This window comes from Leptidea sinapis, chromosome 2 (genome assembly GCF_905404315.1).
Source record: "Leptidea sinapis chromosome 2, ilLepSina1.1, whole genome shotgun sequence".
Classification (NCBI taxonomy): Eukaryota; Metazoa; Arthropoda; class Insecta; order Lepidoptera; family Pieridae; genus Leptidea; species Leptidea sinapis.
The window spans coordinates 2,898,129-2,918,210 of NC_066266.1; the positions used below are offsets into that span (position 1 = coordinate 2,898,129).

At 34.2% G+C, this 20,082-nt stretch overlaps 1 protein-coding gene, 1 long non-coding RNA gene and 1 pseudogene across 9 annotated transcripts in view; 2 read left to right on the forward strand and 1 right to left on the reverse strand.

The window, feature by feature from the left end:
• Positions 1 to 20,082, forward strand: part of LOC126972736 (heterogeneous nuclear ribonucleoprotein L) — a 423,515-nt gene that overhangs the window by 188,721 nt on the left and 214,712 nt on the right. The window contains exon 1 of one of the 8 annotated variants that reach the window (XM_050819765.1): positions 1,474 to 1,480. The exons of the other annotated variants lie outside the window; for them this stretch is intronic. The gene's annotated coding sequence lies outside the window, so the exon portion shown is untranslated. Of the gene's footprint in view, positions 1 to 1,473; positions 1,481 to 20,082 lie in introns of those variants that run through there. 8 annotated transcript variants of the gene reach the window in all.
• Positions 2,308 to 3,841, forward strand: LOC126972845 (putative nuclease HARBI1; annotated as a pseudogene).
• On the reverse strand, positions 3,965 to 5,898 carry LOC126972968 (uncharacterized). Its single transcript, XR_007731240.1, has 5 exons — positions 5,263 to 5,898; positions 4,957 to 5,157; positions 4,795 to 4,869; positions 4,626 to 4,697; positions 3,965 to 4,197 (listed from the first exon to the last, which is right to left on the reverse strand). It is a non-coding gene; the product is annotated as an uncharacterized LOC126972968 (long non-coding RNA).

Below are 20,082 nucleotides of genomic sequence, written 5' to 3' on the forward strand. Positions count from 1 at the left end.
CCACTTCTGGGTTTAATTACAGTAATGCGTTCATAAATTTCGTTTTCAAATTAATTTGTGTAATTTATCCTAGAAGTAAGGTTTATTACTTTAAAAAAAATAGCAAATTCTGTGGGTTATTTGTAATTTGACGTATTTCTATAGGTTGGGTTCGGTAGTTAGGTGATAGTAGTGACTATTTGTGATGATTTTAACCCCCATCTGCATCATACAAAAGTGAACCATTTTTGAGTTATCAGGTTTGTAAGCTTTTTTCGAAATAAGTCAATATTGCACGCAATTTTTTTTAAGTATTAATTTATGTCTCATTTTTATACTGATTATTTATCAATATTAAAACAACAATTTTTGCAATATTTCTTTCAGACTTTTTTCACTAAAATGTCTGAAAAAGAAAAAAAATAGTTATAAGCTTGGCTTGCAGATTATTTTAGAATTATTGCCGTTAAAAATGTAAAATGAAATATAGCATCCGTAACAGTTTAGTAGTAATAACAATTAAGACATAATTAAAAATTTAATTATTTATTTGTTTATTTCGCCAATCCAAACAGATTACAATAATTTCTTACCTAAAGTAATTAAATTACATTTAAATCTTATTGTAATCCCATAGGGTCGCACAGCTTGAATAAGTTCTTAAAATCAAATCAACTACAAAATTCCTAATCTACATAATTATTTCACTTAGTTTTAAAAAAAATAACGAATGTCTGGAATCGAAAACACCTTTGTCTAATTTGGCAAATTCAATATTAAATTTATTATTATTTGTTATTAGCTATTAATTAAGCCGAGTTAAAGTTCTTGCTCGAAGTGAGTATTTCGTATCACTAACGAATAACACGTTCTAATTACTAAAATTTTGCGCACATATCGTTGACAATAGTATATTTTCATACCTTTGGCCTGGTTATCTGGATAATTAAGAAGTATCGGCAAACACGATAGAATTAAGCAAAATTCAAATTTTTAGACGGGTTTTGATTTTGATGTTCAGTAAATGATTTTAAATCCGACTTTAAATTAGAATATATGTAATATAATAATAGGCACTTTTATCGAGACGGAATTTAACACTCTTTCATCACGTGACGATTTCTACAATTAACCGCAAGCCGCGAAAGTACTTTGCTCCAATATAAAATGACTTGAGTAAAATAAAGTATAAAATCGTTCATCATAGAATTCTCTCTCTCTCTCAACTTAGCGTGCATTGTGTCCGGCGATAAAAGTTGTATTCACATAACGGAACACCGTGTTCCGGTCGGAAGAGTTTCAAGTGGAACAAGTCACCTTTGACATTGTGTGTTGAGTTTAACTTGTCGGACGACGCGGCCAGCAGACCTTGAATATTGCAGCTCTATTCAATGTTAGTATTTATTTAAGACTAACAGAATACTAAGCACATATCTGTTTAGTTATATTTCATTTCACTCGGCATAGGCCTTTTTCTTCCATACTTTTAGGCGATGGTTGAACGGGTCCACAGTAGAACTCGTTCTCCATTTAAATTTTACTATTTCGTAATTCTTGCTACATCATGCTATTTACTTATTAGTCATTTTCATTTTTTTTGCTATCTAATCTGTCAATCTTTATTTCAAATCTTTTTTTATGAACATAAGGGACGAGACTAGCAGGACGTTCAGCTCGTGTTAATTGATACGGCCTGCCCATTACAATGCAGTGCCGCTCAGGATTCTTGAAAAACCGATTAATTCTGAGCGGCACTACAGTTACGCTCGTAACCTTGAGACGCAAGACGGCAGATATAGGTGCCGTTGTACTTCCCATAATCTAGCCGGCATCATGTCCAAAGGTATCTAAAATGACATTTTCGATGGTTTATATACTTATATATTTTTCATGAGTTTGTCTCTTACACGTAACCGTAGTCTACTAGCAGCACTGTCTTTAAAATTTTATTACATTTCCTGTATGTGACCTTTGATATACCCACCTATGAAGAGTCAAATAGACTCTTCTCTCAATCAGTGACGTATTGCTATTTTTAAATTGATATTTTGTACATGAATGTGTCAGTCTTTTATCCGATTTCTAACTTCAGTAGTCGGATTACGATCCATTTTCTGCCCTTGGCATCTGAATACCAATCTTTGGAATGTTCTATTGATCTCTTTTAAAACCATCTATGTGATGGCGAAATAAATTTTTTAACTTGGTAATTGTATGAATGTGACAGATAAGCATTTTCTGTACTTTATTCATCTGGAAGTTAACATTGACAATAATTTAGGCTCAGATTCGTTTGACGGTGAACATAAAATATAGATTCTAATTAACAATTTTAACACCCATATTCTAAGTCGTAAACTCATGATTTCCTCGACTCGACTCAACCTCACTGAGGGGTTTTCATATTCACAGTTGTAATTTTTGTCCTTACCTCAAACACCTTCCTCACTCGAGGCGAGTTTGAGTCGAGGAACCAACTGTCAAATGTAAGGTTGATCGCCATCTACCTTGAGGAAGTTTATAAGTAATTGTTAGCTACAAAAGACATTATTTCATTAATTTTTTATAATGTCTTTCGAAAGTTTTATTGAATATATGTACGATAGTCCTTACGACTACTTATCGCGACGATATTTACGAGATGCAGAAAATCCGATGGAAATTTATGATGAAAATGAATTTCGAATAAGATTCCGCGTCACCAAAAATCACAATATTTTTGTTACCCCTGCTCTTCCAAAATACTGGAGACAGCAATCGTGGATTGCCGATTCCACCCGTGATCCAAATGCTAGCAGCCTTACGATTTTACGCAACTGGAAACTTTCAAGTAAGTATTCTTATAACTTGTCTACATTCATAAAATTGCAATACAAAGCTTTGTATGTATACATTTTTACTTTAATCGGTATTTTTACAGATTGTTTGCGGCGACTTGCACCAAATAAGTCAATCAGTCGTTTCAAAGATTGTGGCCAATGTATCGAAAGCTTTAGCTTTAAAAATAAGGCGCTTCATTAAATTTCCTGACGTCCCTGAGCGAGCTAATGTGAAGATTCAATTTCATCGTGTTGCTGGATTTCCTGGGGATATTGGATGCATTGATTGTACCCATATTCCAATAAAAAATCCAAACCGACAAAACGGCGAAGTATTTCCCAATCGTAAAGGTTGGTTTTCAATTAGTGTGCAAATAGTATGTGGCCCTCGGATGGAAATATATGATATCGTAGCACGCTGGCCTGGATCTGTCCATGACTCTAGAATATTTAATAATAGCAGGTGTTATATGAGATTTGAAGAAGGGGAAATTGCAGGTTTACTGATTGGTGATAGTGGTTATGCACAGTCACCATACATGTATACACCAGTCCAGAATCCACAATCACAACCTGAATTCAAATATAATAGGGCCCATATCAGTACTAGAAATATTATAGAAAGGTTTAATGGTGTATGGAAAAGAAAATTTGCATGTTTGAATAGAAAACTGCAAAATAATCTGTCAAATACATGTAATATTATAGTGGCATGTGCTGTGCTACATAATATTAGTATTGAGACCAATCAAGAAATGATTGAACCCTTAACCAATCTTGCTGTAGTTCCAGTACCTCACACTGGTGATACAGCACGAGGTAGTGTTATAAGGGCTGCATTTATAGCAAGACATTTTAGTTAACACCTACATCTTATTATGTTTTTATATATACATTTTTTTATATGTTACTTTATTTTTTTAAATGTTACTTTAAGGAAAATTTAAATATTAATCTTTACTATTATTGTTCTATTAATAAGTTTGTTAAATACTGTTCACAACTAAATTTTTGGATGATTTATAAATGAATGAATACTAAGCAATAAAGTTTTTTATTACACAATAGAATTGAAATAAACATATACATACAACCTAATACTAAATTAATTTTCAAAATTTTTATTTTTTAATATTCTTAAACTTAATTCAGCCTCTTTTCTTTTGGCTCTATTGCAGAGGAGAAGTTCCTCTGCAGCTTCTCTCTCAGTTTTGGCTTTGAGAAAAATCTCCTCTGCTGCCTTCACCATCCACTCCTTCTCAGGTATTCTGAGCTTATGCAGCTGCATAGAGGAAGCAAGAATAGAGGAGCTCCTCTTCCCTTTTCTGAGATTTTCCATATGTTTGTTGACGGATATGAAATTCTTCTTAAATCACTATGGTCCGTATATTTCTTGACTCTGAAATGTAAATCATATAATAAGACCTATATTGTAAATGTAAAACAACAATTTCAGACATTTATTGATTTTTTTTTTAAATAATAACAATAGGCCTGTGGTCTCCGTCTCTCTAACCATACCATCAATAGAGAACAAGTTAAACTGTCGACCCAGTCACTACCACTAGCAACTGATAATAAATGTAAAGAGTTGCAATAAGTTATCTAAGCCCATCAACCAGTATTTAATCAGCATGGCGAGTTGAGGCTCTATATCCCCTATCTTCAAATAATAAGAAAAGACACCAGTGATGAACAGTCAGACATTAATTAAGTGGTTGATTATGGCAACTATTTTGCCTATTATAATGTGTTCAGGTATAACATTTTTTTATTTAATTGAATGTACATTCATTTTAAACTTTGACAAAATATTTTTATAACTACCTTGTGATGGAGCTGCACTATAATCAGTCAACCGGGACTCTGTCAAATGTGGAGGAGTGTTTATAATGTTTTCTGTAAAATTATGTATAACATTAATACTTAACAATAAACATAATATATAATAACATAATATTATTTTTTATAATTTTAAAAAGGTTGGTTATTTTACCTCTTTCTGACACATGTTCAACTGCTGGTACTTGAGATGACATGTCTAACAACATCACATCATCAATTTGGATTACTGCCAAACAGAAAAACAGTCATAAAAAATCACAAATGTCTATAAACTTAAAGCAGTAAGTACCAGAAGTACTTTAATGTTATTTACCTGCACTACAAGGTATGTTATCACTGTCGATTACATCTGCCAACTCCACATCTGTCTGTTCAGCGAGAGCATCCTCTAGTACAGGTACTAGGTATGTAAGCATTAGAGGAACCACCACCGGTCCTCATCCTTTCCCTTTTCTCTAAGGCCAACATACTTTTACGCCTGGTCCCAACATTTTTTAAGTTGAGCTTCAGTCCTCTAAAAATAAAGTGATAAAGAAATAATTGCTCAAATGTTTCGTAAAGTTTGCCTTAAGTGAATATAATAGAAAAAAATATATTTTCAACTACAGTAAGTACTTACTTTTGAATTCGTTTCTATGGCATTGTACTCCTCTGTTAGGCTAAGCCAGGGATTTTTTTTAGCCACTGCGCTCCCCATAGTGGCTATCGAATTTAATTTGTATTTGATCACTAACTCCTGCAGACAAATCTTTTCGGCTTCATTGAAAAGCTGTCTTCCAGTTGCAGTCATTTTAAATAATTGCTCAATAAGAACAACACACGATTGAATTCACTTGTATACTGCGAAGCGAACAAAATATTTTCTTCTCCAAGCCACCCACTTCACAAATATCACAGTATTTTTTGCGCAAAACATGGGTTTTGTTTTCAAGTGCATTTAAGGAATTCGAATTACGCTACGTTAATATTTGTTTATTTATGTGTTCGCTTTCATTTGACACTTCACTAATCACTTGACACAAGAAGTTGAAAGCCACAGATAAAAAATCGTCAATAATAAGGTTAGCATTCCTCCAAACGATGACGTAATTCATGAGTTTTACCTCGACTCACACTCATTCGAGGAACCTCATGAATTCCTCAAACTGACAACTATGAATACCAAACTTGAGTTCCTTTCAAGTCATTCCTTGAGGCCTCCTCGACTGAGTTCGAGTCGAGGGACTTTCGAGGTAACGACTTAGAATATGGGTGTAAGATTGCAATGCTACGGCGTAGACCTCTAGCTACCCTAATATTAATCATAGGACGTAGCGGTGTAGTAGAAGACGGCTACATGGATGCTACGTTGCTGTAGCTTTTATGGTAGCGTAAGTAATAATTTATAAGTCATACACATACAAGAGCATATTTGTATTCATACAGAATATTTTATTGCATTCTCAAAGAGAGTGTACAATGAAGTAAAATATATTTTGAACGATGAGAAAAGCGTGTAAATATAACTGAATTATTAACTTTTTATTAGCTTCAGCTGTATGTATGTTTATTTGTTTGTAACCGACTCATTTGGGCGCGATTTTGACCCACTTTAAACGGCCAGATTTCGTTCAAACTTCGTAGATTAATCGAGGACCGATGACAATACATTAATTTGATAAAATTAATTTTTATCAATCGTCTTTATAGATGAATGCAGGAATGATTGAAGGCAGGAATTGATGTTAATTTTAAATTTCAAACATTATTTTCAACCGATTTAACTAGTATTAGGAATTTCAGAATAGCAAAGAGATTATTATAGCTACACAATATAAATAATAGTTTAAATAAACGCTTCTATAAATAAACAAAACTAAAAAGTAGGAAATAATTTCTATAATAAAATCTATAATAATAACTAAACATTGCCTATTAAAACTTATTAATTGTTATGATTTTATTCAAACAAATCAAATCTTATATTTACAATACTATGAATACATAAAATTTAATTATTTTTATTAAACAACAGCATCAAATTTATTTAAATACTCGATTTAATCAGGGTAAATAAGATATTCTATATTGTAAATACGTCTAAGATAAAGTCGCGGGGCAAATAGCTAGTTAAATTAAAAATGTACAAACAAACACCCTTCGTACATTGAATCATAAATCGGCGGCAGTGCCCCGAGAGCGTGTCTTAATCTCGGCACAACACCGTTACAGTTAATATTAAAGGATTCATAAATGGCGGAACAAAGGCGCCGCGCGCCAGCCGTAATCACCGTTACGTAAGTTAAATTAGATACAGCCTTAGATAGGCTGAGATTTAACTTGTTCCTCTTTGTTTGGCACTTCTGTTGTGAGAGTCGAGTGTTGTTATTACGTTGGTAATAATGTATTGCTTGTTAGTTGTGACTTTGATGATCAAATGGCAGTGGGAAATAAAATAGCAGTATTCCAAAGACAATTAATAATATATTAACACACTTTACTTAAACTTTTTTTTCCATGAATAACAATGCTTCATTGTGTGGTGCTTCCGGGGCTATGCGACATGGGTACCTCAACAAAAACCGCGTACACCTTCGGTGTGGTAAGAGTATGTGACCGGCACCAACAGGTCACCCGTTCGCTCTTTTTTCCTCGTCTTCCATAAACCATATTACATTCAAACTTTAGATAATACCCTCAGATTTCAGCTCAAACCCGTTATGTACTTGATTACTGGAGGGAGCATATTTTTTTAGTTGTATTATTGTCATGTAGTATATATATATTGTATTTTTTAACAACGAGAATAATGGTATTTAGACTTTATATGAAAATTCTTTATTCCACAAAAAAATAATGTTAAAATTTGTACAGAGCTTGGATAACACATTAAGGCGACCTTATCACTTATCAGCGATCTCTTGCGGGTAACCTTAACGTGTAATATTTTTTATTTATAATAATTAAGTATAGGATATATATATACACAATGAAAAGAAAATAGTTAGTTTTCTCAGTTAGCAGCGGATACATTAGATGGAAATGATAATTCTCGAGCAAAGCGGTGAAGGTCCGATGATAAACGATTCCATTCATGTCCGCTGGTGGATGGCTCGAGGAAATAAGCTGTTCACTATGTTTTGTTCTCGGTTTTTATTGCTCCGGCTGTGGTGCAATTTGCAAGATGCTCATAATATTTATATATATTCTAAATATTAAAATCATTATAAGAGGAAAATAGACGACGCAAGCAAAACGTTCGCTTGATGGCAAACGATACGGTCTGCCCATTACAATGCAGTGCCGCTCAGGATTCTTGAAATATTGCAATTGTGCGCAACATGTTGAGACATCATATTATGTTATATTTATATATATACTCGTATAAGAGATTTCCACGTATCTAGTCACTCATCACGATATCTCTGGAACCATAAGGCGTAGAGACTTAAAATTTGGTAGAAATATTCCTTTCGCCCAGTAGAGGTCAGCTAAGAACCAATTTTACAAAATTCAAGAGTTTTTTTTATTATGAATAGGACAACGTCTGTCGGGTAAGCTAGTAATATATATATATATATGTATTATTAGCCCACTAATTTATAATTCATAATAGAGCGGCTTGAATCATCGACGATCATGCTATCTCCGATCGGATTAAGAGAAATATATTTATTTGCCATAGGGAGTGATAATAAACGCATTGTTGCAGCAACACTTGGTAAACGTCAGCTGTATCAGTTTGTAAAGGGGCTTGGATGATTTAGTATGAGAGAGACTTTTCTACTAATCTCATACTAAATTTTAGATACTTCTCGATTGATTTAAAAAATATAATGACGTCATTTTACTGAGTAAGTAACGCACTTTTGATGTCAGTTTAAGGTTTCTTGACATCTGTAACAGTTGCTTAATAATCGCTTAACGATTACACTCTGACACCTAGCTATCGTGCACCTTTTTCATATGGATACATCATTCAATATTTATCATATTTCAAACGCTAAAGTCTTTCACATAGACCAACACAAAGAACCAGCAATGAATGTTTGCCTCTGTATCATTGTGTGTCGAACAAAACGATTCTATCACATTGAAAGATTGCCGGTGTATGAATAACGCATCGAAAACATAAATGTGAAAATACTTCGTCGATAAACGAAGTCTAAATGTGTGCCAAGTTTTGTAGATATGCAAAAATAAATTTAAAACATTACTTAATTTTTTCTGCTGCTACAATATTTACTTTATAAAAATATTTTTTTTTTTATTATTTATTTATTATTTTAGAAAATAAGGGACGAGACGAGCAGGACGTTCAACTGATGGTAATGGATACACCCAATTTAATAATTTGGTGAACTTGAACAATTATTATTTACATATAGAGGATAATTGAGGATAAATGGAAGTACCTAATATAACTTTGTCTAGTTTTAACCAGCAATTAAATTATTACAGTAGTAAGTAGTTACCTATATGATGCATAACAGTAACTTGCGTTTTATGAAAAGATAAATAGATAATAACTTGTATGTGATTATTATAATTTCGCCAATAAGAATAGATTGCTTGGAAAATATTTGTATGGTTAAGTTTCAATGTTACGTGTTTTTTTTTTCATGATAAGATATAAGACATTAAATAAACTTATACTAACCACGTATTAGCATGAAGCACTATTTTTGTCTTCTCTGCTTATGTGCATACTAATCTCAAAAGCGGCTGAAGCGATTTGAATGCGGTTTTCACTGATGTGGTGTGGCAAACTAGTGTTTGTTTCATTTCGATCGGTGCATGAAAGAATCTCAATTTAACACATACAAAGTCACGGTTGGCTACTAGTAGTATGTCAATACATATTAAAAAAGATACATTATAAAAATTGTACTAAGAAAGTTGATTACGTGAAATCAGGTTAACATTAGTAGGCTCTTTGCTATCAAGTACGTCGGCGCTCCGTCGAGAAAATATTTCATATTTTTTCAGCATGAATGATATGATTTTTATTTCGCTTGTGATGAAGTTATTTTTTTATTGAGATAAGTAATACGATTTATATGAAAAGTTATTTTTGTTTGAGTATGCCTCAGATAGAATAATTAATAGAAGAATAAAAGGAACTCTTATGTGTCCGTTTGTCAGTCTCTCAAAACTACGACCAATGGACGAGAATTAAAATAAATTTCAATAATTATATATAAGTTGTGAAATAATTTTAATAAATGCTTTCTTATTGTATAAAATAATTTGATGATTTTAAAATTTACGTTATTTAACTAAATCATGCGTTAATATTTTCATTGTATTTTATACCTTCTTTATTGTAATATTGTTCTTTTTCCAAACGTGGGAGGCTCCTTTGCACAGGATGCCGGCTAGATTATGGGTACGTGAAGCAGTAATGTGTAAGCATTATTGTGTTTCGGTCTGAAGGACGCCGTAGATAGTCAAATTACTGGGCAAATGAGACTTAATATCTTGCGTCTCAAGGTTACGAGCGCAATTGTAGTGCCGCTCAGAAATTTTGGGTTTTTCAAGAATCTTGAGCGGCACTACATTGTAATGGGCAGGGCGTATCAATTACCATCAGCTGAACGCCTTGCTCGTCTTGTCCCTTATTGACATAAAAAAACGTAAAACAGCACGGGTATGGGTAGCAAAATACATGAGTATGCACGCAACAATTTATACTGTGCGTTTATTTATTTATTTATTTATAATACGTGTATACATTATTATTATTATTATTACGTGTATACATTAATGAGTACGATAACTGAAACATACATTATTGTATTGATCCGGTCTATTTCTGTTGTTATCCGTGCGCGTCTAAAGCGAATCAGCCGCCATGGTATTCTTGTGTAAGCGCTGTCATATTATTGATCTGACGTTGTATAAACAACAAGAATCACAATCGCCTATTAAAAGGTCGTCAAAAAAGTCCGAGCAGCGTTGTAGATAAGTATACATTATGTTATACAGATAATAATAATAGTATTGACACACTTTCACAAATTATCTTGCCCCAAGTTAGGCATAGCCTGTACTATGGGATGCAATACAACGATATATTTAATACGATATACTTACCTAAACATACATAAATACATAAATAAACATCCATGACTCGGAAACAAATATCCATATTCATCATATAAATGTTTGCACCTACTGAGATTCAAACCCGGGACCTCTAGCTCAACAGGTAGGGTTGCTAACCACTCGGCTATATAGGTCGTCAGATAACATTAAAACATTCATTCAAATTGACACTTATTTCCTGGCAGTAATGTTCAAAGTTTATTGTATACGGTCATAAGAATCTCATCGTAAGCTTGATTCTGGTGCGAGATGGGAGTAAGAGACTGACGTCTGTTTTCGATTTTAATCATTTTTATGCTATTAATGGAATAATATTTTTTTTTCATCTTAATTTAATATTAATAATATGTGCTAATACATACATTTGATACATTTTTCTAGACCTCATTCGGGATCGTATGAGCCATTGCTCATTCAGAGCTTCATCAAGAATTAACACGATTTGAAATTGTTGATTAGCTTATTGTAATAGTTCAGAATTAGTTGCGCTCTGGTTCACTTGAGCCTAACCCGCGTCAGTTTCATTCAATACCGACAAGTTAAAGTCGGTGCGTCTAAGGACAATTTCACTCCAAAATGTCAAATGTCATTTATACGTCTGGAAAGACTGTGACAGCTATGAAAACGTCGAAAAAAATAAGATATGAGGAATTTCTTAATGATACCATAGATTGGGCTTGGAGCGACCGTCGTCTGACTATTTATATTGTAAATTTGATTGTAACCAAATTTTATTAAATAGAAGCCCGCTGATTTCATGCGCCCGCTATTCTCTGTTTTGAGTTTTACATTTTAGAATGAGTGGTTGTTTTCGTCGTTCAGTAAGTAAAATATAAGTACGTAAAACATTTCAATTTGATGATGTTGCGAAAGAGAGAATAATATCTGGAAGATGATGGTGTTATGCCACGTTAATTTCTACGAGGCTTCGTAAATCTGTTGCTAGTAAGGTGGTGCGCTAGTAAGGTGGTGCGCTAGTAAATTACTTACACAATGACGTGTATTGTTATGAACGCCGGCGTGTGCGTGATATATATGTCTGCTTCCGTTTCCTGTGATTACGCGTCGCTATTGAGACGGTACCTGGACATTTCCTGACACCTTACAGTCTATACTAATAAATGGAGAGCTGGCTTTTTTTTCCTTCGGTTATACTTCGAAAACTACTGAACCATATTTATACCATAAGAGGCTGCGTGTTTCGGTGATGGTTTTAGTATATGATATGTTGGTGATTACTTATCCGGAATATATATTGTTTCACTAAGAAAAACCTACATATTTGCAATCCAAATATTTCAGACTATGACACATTAAGATATGACTGACTAATGTAATATGAATCTAAATTGCACGTAGTTCCTGAAAAACGTTCCAAGCCCCAATCATCACATTTTAAGGAATTTTTGTTCAAACTTTAAAAAATATTAGTGTATTCTATATCCGTGTGTTGGGCTACTAAGTCATGATGCCATTCAAAGAGTGCTGTAGGCCTACCATTTTTTGTCAGTCCGTTAATATGAATCACGTGACCAGTTTGTGTTCTTAACGCAATATCGACATGATTGTGGTTTGGAACGTTTTTCTGGAATTACGTCCAATTGATTCTCAAAACTGTAGGACTTAACAGTACACGTTTTGGTGCGACGTAACTCTGGAGGTTCTGTTTTCATAATGATTTGTTAAATGAACTGGTATAATGATACAAACTATCATTATTCACGAAGCATCTTGAATTAAACTTAGAACAATGCAATAATGATAGGAATTCTCAAAGTATTTGAAGTAATATCAAAAATTGTAATTTTATAATGGCTATATTAAATAATTATATATTATATGTTAGTTACGTTTTCATATTTACGACGTAACCCGGTATCGGTAACGCGGCCGATTTCCTAAAAAATCGCTTGATGTGTCTTAAGAAGTTTTCACTTTAGAAAATTATATCGAATGTCATTATACCAAACAAGTCAACTCGAGCTAACTATTATAGCCAAGCGTGACGGCTCACACGCTACATATAACCGTTTCAGTCGAAAATTCATTGAATTATACGTTATTTTTCGGAAGTTCATTATCATCCAATTGTTACAGGTATTCTTGATTGTTAGTTCTGCAGAAATTTTGTCCTTTCAGTAGACTTGGTGTTAAAATCTGGTTTCTCAGTTCTATTTCTCAGAGGCTGTCTTTATTTCAATCATATATTTGATATTGACAAATATGCTATCGCTACTGGAGTACAAGCGTACGGGTTTGCGGAAGGGGTGGCATTCCAGCGAAGCGCACATCTAATTCGCACGTGTTTTACGTTTCAATAAAGCACACAAACATTGTTAATTAATATATAACATTCAATAAGTCACGAATGCTACAGAGACCTCCGTCTTAATTACAAATAATGCAATCAAAATGCTATTAGCAAACAGCTCGTAGCAATGTGGACTCTGGTTTGTATTGCTCAAAGTTGAATATCAAATGGCACAACTTGAGGCTTGGATGCTCGCCAAACATAGGTGTGAAATTAATGTCATGCTAAGTTGATAAGTCGGGTGATTACAATCGCAGGATTAGATAGTGATTAGATTGCCAACAGAAAAATAAGGGAAATTTATTTGGTTCAAATCAATAACAAAATGTTAAAGATGACTAAAGAATCCGACTCGAACTTTCTCCAAAGACAACGTTGGGGCAGTAAATTCCTCGAATGACAACCGCGTCATGGAAGACGCTGTGTTGGTAGAGGCCCCCATCAAGATGGACCGCATGATCTACTCAAGTTTGCCGGTATAGGTTGGAAAAGGGCAGCTAACGTTGTGGATATCTTTGGGGAGGTCTTTGTCCAGCATTGAACGTATTTCGGCTCAGGTGATAAACGCATCCGACAGACGTGTGCCCTGAACGTATATTAAATAATTTCGAACAAAGAGCTAAAATAGGGCAGTAAAAGTTTGCCTTATAATTTGATCTAATAAACAAAAAACTTTTTCAATAAATTTGATCCCTGAATGGCTTAGAAATGTACCTTTCACAAACCGGTACAAAGATACAACCAATAGGCCCAGGTTCCTATCAGTAAAGTGGCAAGTACATACATACATAGAGTCACGCCTCTCTCCCGTAGGGGTAGGCAGAGACCACTTCTTTCCACTTGCTACGATCCTTACATACTTGTTTCGCTTCGTCCACTTTCATTATTCCTTTCATACATGTTCTTCGGTTTAGGGTACTCTTGACCTGGCCGTTTTTCAAGACCTCCCTGATTTAATCTCGAAACGTCCGCCTAGGTCTACCCCTTCCAATACTTTCATTCACACTGGCCTTATACACTTTCTTCGTCAATCGTTCTTCATTCATTCGCTCGACATGGCCAAACCATCTCAGCATAAACGCATGTCAAGTATAAACTTAAAAATATGAATAAAACCCATTAAACTTGGTAGATATTAAAATAAAAAAAGCATAGTATGCGGCAGGTTAGCGAATTTATATTTCAGATTGTCGTGATAAAAGCGTAGCCATAATTATAATGATATCATAATAAAGACGTCCAATTGTGAGAAATTGTTAATGTTATCAACTGTATCTATTAAGTAATAACTTGCTGACAGCGAGCTCGGCAGTCAGCCGGAACATAATCCTTACAATTTTCTCGTCAAATTAAAGCCTCCACCGGCCTTTATATAGGCAGCAATTTGAATGCCTCAGAAATTCAGTCATTATGAGCCTTCAGCCGAGGCATTATGGCTCGCAATTGCTTAGCATTGCAAGCGTTGTTTATTTGTAGATAAGTTTTTCCTATTTTTCATTGTGTTAATAATCTCAAACCATTATTATTCCCTATATTATGTTAATGCTTTTACCTGTAGCCGGATTTTAAGCTCAAAATTTAATAATAAGCCACATTTTGCAAACCAAATTGTTGTCTACCAAAACATTTTGAGTTTTTTTATTTAGAATTAATTCTTGCCTCTTATCTGGTATCTCCCAGTATCAGCTCGAAACAAAAGACGTGTATATTTACAAAATACATTTTACAAAATGCACCATAGAGGTCCACTCAATATAGCTTTAAAAAATCTAAACATTTTATTTATTATATAGATAATATAGTTTATCTTCGAAATTACTCAACCGTGGTAGAAGAACATTGATTTGCCAATTTCAAGGCGTCTGCGCTAAGGCTAAAAATACATCTTGTAAATAATAAAATGGAAAAGCACTGAATTAATATCCGGTACAGACGGCGCGTCCGCTTGCCTCGCGTATCAGCGATCGAATAACGGAAACACGACAAATTTAAACTACTATGTCGATACATACATATTTACATCTACCTGCAAATGAAATTTCCACAGACGAAACTTTTACTCACTTTTATAATTCATAAGACTTGGCGTTAAGAATTTCATTCAGATAATAACACTATTATTAGTAATTTTTATTTAATGTTCTGGGAATTTTTATTACTCACAGATCGTGGTTATCAGTACAGCTACATTTAGAAGTATATTTCCAGCAAATTTTTTTATAAGGTCTCAAAATCTATTAAAATCTACCTTATATGGAATTTACAAACTATATACTTTTTGCCATGGTTCGGGAGTTGGATTTCTTACTGTTATTTCTTTTAATAAGTTTTAGTTTAATACCTAACAAGAATCATCGCGTGCTTGATTAAGACCAAACGACAAACCTGAGAATTTCATCAAGGCAAGGCAATAATATAACGAAATACATAACAATCACCGAGCGAGTCTCCCCTAGTCGACTCGAGCCAACTTTACGAGCTATACAGCCAAGTGTGATGCAACAGTCTTCTTTAATACTTATGAAATTTTACCAGTGGGAGGCTCCTTTGCACAGGATGCCGGCTAGATTATGGGTACCACAACGGCAAATATTTCTGCCGTAAAGCAGTAATGTGTAAGCATTATTGTGTTTCGGTCTGTAGAGCGCCGTAGCTAGCGAAATTACTGGGCAAATGAGACTTAACATCTTATGTCTCAAGGTGACGAGCGTAATTGTAGTGCCGCTCAGAGCTTTTGGGTTTTTCAAGAAACTTGAGCGACACTGCTTTGTAAAGGGCAGGGCGTATCTATTACCATCAGTTGAACGTCCTGCTCGTCTCGTCCCTTACTTTCATAAAAAAATATACAACTGTCATTTATCTATATTCTATCGGATGTCTATACGTCTGCATTATTGAGTTAAACTAACTTGATTACCACCGTGAGGACACCGAAGCCAGCCAGCGACACAGCCAGTGGGGATAAAAGCTCTATCCGTAGACAAAGGTGCTTTAGTAGCGCGGTAATTAGGTACCGTTATGTATTTCGCAACGGAACAGACCCATTTCCCCTCGGCCATTATCGACGCTGACTTTCCAGTTTTACAAATGAAGCAATAAAGGTGTTTACAACATCTTTGTGAGCGCCACAATGACCCAAACCGTGAATACCGATTTGGCTTATTGTGGTTGTGTGTGCGAAGAATATTTTATGTGTGTGTGTGTATATAAAATGAAATTTGTTACTTTCCGACCGTGTTCACACACACTCTATTGAAATGAATGAAAATGAATTTATTTTGAAAAAAAAAAAGTACCACACATTCAAACAAAATAAGTTAATGAAATACGAGGGCGGCACTGAAAATTTTGGGTATCAAGGAAGTGACTCAACATTACTATTTAAAAATGAATTTATTGCTTTTCGAAATATTCTCCGCGAAATTTGAAACATTTTTCCATACGATGGAACCAACCATTGAAGCAACCTTTCCATTCTGAAGTTGGGATCTCCAAAATGGCCGTTTTGTAGGCGTCAACAGCTTCTTCAGGTGATGAAAATCTCTGACCACGCAATTTATTCTTTATTTTAGGGAAAGTATAGAAATCATTAGGGCTTAGGTCGGGGCTGTACGGCGGATGGTCTAATAATTCTATGTTTTCTTGCTCTAAAAACTCTTTTGTTCTGTGCGCGATGTGAGAACTCGCATTGTCGTGATGGAGGATGATGCGGCGGTTGCAGTTCTCTTTACCGAGTTCAGAAACGACCTGTGGCAAACAAATGCTAGCATACCATTCTGCATTAACCGTTCTTTGTCCCTCAAGAGGAATAGTCGCAACATGGCCGGTTTTGGAGACAAACGTAGCCATCATTTTTTTTGCAACACTCCGGGAACGAACAATTTTTGTTGGCTTTAACTCATTTTCGAACACCCAAACTCGTGACTGGTTTTTTGTTTCGGGTTCGTACGCGTATATCTAGGAATGGTCACCTGATACGATGTTGTATACAGCATTTGAGGATACTGAGTGGAATCTTTCGAGAGTTCTGACGCACCAAGTAACGCGAGCCGCTTTTTGCCGACTAAACAAGTTTGACAAGACCGAGAATCTTTTTTAAAATAAATAAATGGTATTCGATTTTTAAAACCAAGGAGTTTTCAATAAAAAAGATTTTAATACGACAGGGACAGTGGAAATATTCAATTCCCGATACTTTTAGTGCAACCTATGTATAAGCTGAATCTTAACTACAAAAATATATATAAAAAAAAATACCAAAACAATAGTGTGGCACTGGTCTTCCAAAACTGGAGTCTACCCAGTTTATAACAGTTGTGTCCATACTTTAATTATGACACACTGATTTTCAACCGACTTCAAAAAGGAGAAGGTTCTCAATTCTATTGGTATTTTTTTAGTACCGACTTAAAACTAATTAATAGGTAGCACATACAAATAATAGTATTTTATTAATATTAATGGTAAAGATTTGCATAAGATGTGTATTAAAATAGTAATTTTTTATTGAGTTAGTTTACTTTTCAGTTTTTGAAGTCGGTTTTTTTAAACGTAATTTTTTCAGTGATCCCATTGTGTGACGTTTGGAGCTGAACAGACATTTAGGAGTGGGAATATAAATAATTGTGTCACTCAAATAAAATTGTGATTTAAAAAATGTAATTAAAAATAACAAATTGCAATAATAAAAAATGTATGTGTGTATATATTGTGACCGCGACTTCTTTCGTTAGTATAAATTTCGAAGGGTCTCCTGTTCGGGAAAACTTAAAAATTTCCTAATAAAATGTAGGCTGCAATTGACCTGAAATCTGTAGTCGCGTTGATAAACTAGTTTATTTTATATCATACAATATTAACATATTTAAAATAATTACTTATTTATAATATGATATATATTCTGTATATCTTTTATTTTAATTTTAATATTAGCTGGGTGATTAATCCTCCCCGCGTTCTCAAACAACGAACGGGCTCGAGTATTCAATAAAAATTACAAATGAACATTTTATCTGAGTGTTTCAACGCAGTGTTCCGCTTTAGAGCTGTTGTGAGGTGATAAATTGTTTGGGACTTGCTATTATTTATGTGGCGACACAGTATAGTAAAGCATGCAGTCTGTCTACTGAGGTTGATACAGTCATCAGTACGAAAATAAATTACGTTTAGACCTATATATCATTTTGTCCCGAAATCGTTTTATGGTGTATATTTTTTTATGATGATAACGGACGAGACGAGAAGTACGTTCAGCTGATGGTAATTGATACGCCCTGCCCATAACATTGCAGTGCCGCTCAGGATTCTTGAATAACTCTCAAGTCTCATTTGCCCAGTAATTTCACTAGCTTCGGTGCCCTTCACACCGAAATACAGGAATGTTTACACACTACAGCTTCACGGCAGAAATAGGCGCAGCTGTGGTACCCATAATCTAGCCGGCACCCTGTGGAAAGGAGCCTCCAACTGGTTATGTATAAAAATTTATTTAAAAAATATAAAATTTAATATGTATATTGTGTAAATGAATTGGAAGTTTTGTTTAACAGACAACAAAATATGCATTTACCTTGCAATATGATTAAGACGTGGACTAATGAGTATGTATTCGTTACATTATGTAATAAAATCGCATTATGTACGTCCGTAAACTACCACCAATTCAAAATAGTATGGCCTCAGACCTGAGAAGAAAAGGCGAGACAAACTCATCGGGCTGTTTTTTTCTTTATTTCCTTACTATGTATGTAGTACAGAGTAAAGTATGTCGTTCAATGAAATTGACAATTAAATAGCCTGAGGGCGGTCGCTCCATTGCCAGTCTGTGGTATGTTATAGCAGCCTTTATCACAGAGTTAAAGGCCTTATTAAAGTGTATGAATGCTATGTAGATAGTTTGTTGATACTCCTTAGCTTTTTCTATTATTTGTTGTATACATTGCAGGTGGTCACATGGCGAATATGAGATTCGGAATCCAGCTTGTTCTGGTGGCTGTTATATGTCTAGATAGATGTTTATTCGTTTTGTTAAAAATCTTTGGGAATGTGTTGTATAGGTTGGTAATCATACTAATGAGCCTGTAGTTATTGACACTACCCTTTGTAGAGTCGACTCTGTAGAGCACGGTGCAATATAGAATGAGTTGAAGGCGGATGGAGTGCCAAATAAATACATAAGGATTATACTAAATACTTATAAGAACAGCACGGCACTGATTAAGCTGGAAACTAATATATTCAAATTCAAAGAGGTGTCAAACAGGATGATCCAATGTCCCCTAAACTATTCAACGCAGTTCTACAGCAAATATTTTTTAGACTCAAAGATAAATGGGTAAATTTAGGAATTAATATAAGTGAACGAAACCTTACCAATCTAAAAAAAAACCTGAAGACAGAAATGTTCTCAGCTGTGCTGCATATCAAATAATTACTTCATTACTAAATTATAAACTGCATATATGTGCACTGTGGCTGCTGAATCTCGTACCGTCGCAATCCCTCGTCCGCGCCGCGTCTGCTTGATTTGTGTGCATAATCACAATGTATCCTATTGTCTACTTTTTGGATGTGTATTTGGAGAGTTGTTGCGTTGCCAAGGTATGCGGAACCGGTGCTATAACAGTATCCAGTAGCTATACATTATATTGTATGTTGTTACCTGGTGTGGTACACCGGTACTATTATAAGGTACTATCTAAATATTATATAAATATAAATCTCTTTCCATGAGACAACTATTATTAAACTTAACTCAATATTTCTCTTATTTTATATTTGTTTGCCTAATAGCTTAACAATACTTTTGTGGGACGATGTATATTCTTTTACACCAAGATCCCAGAAAATGTTCAAAACAAAAAAGTTTTAACTTGATTATAGACAGTAATAATAAAAATACGCAATTATTTTTATACTTTTTCGTGTATATTATATCTATTGTTTTGAAATAGTGTTTATGAAGTCGATTGTTTTTTGTTAATAATTTTGAAAAAACATAAAATAGCAAAAAAAGGAAAGGCAATCATTGGAGCTGCCGAC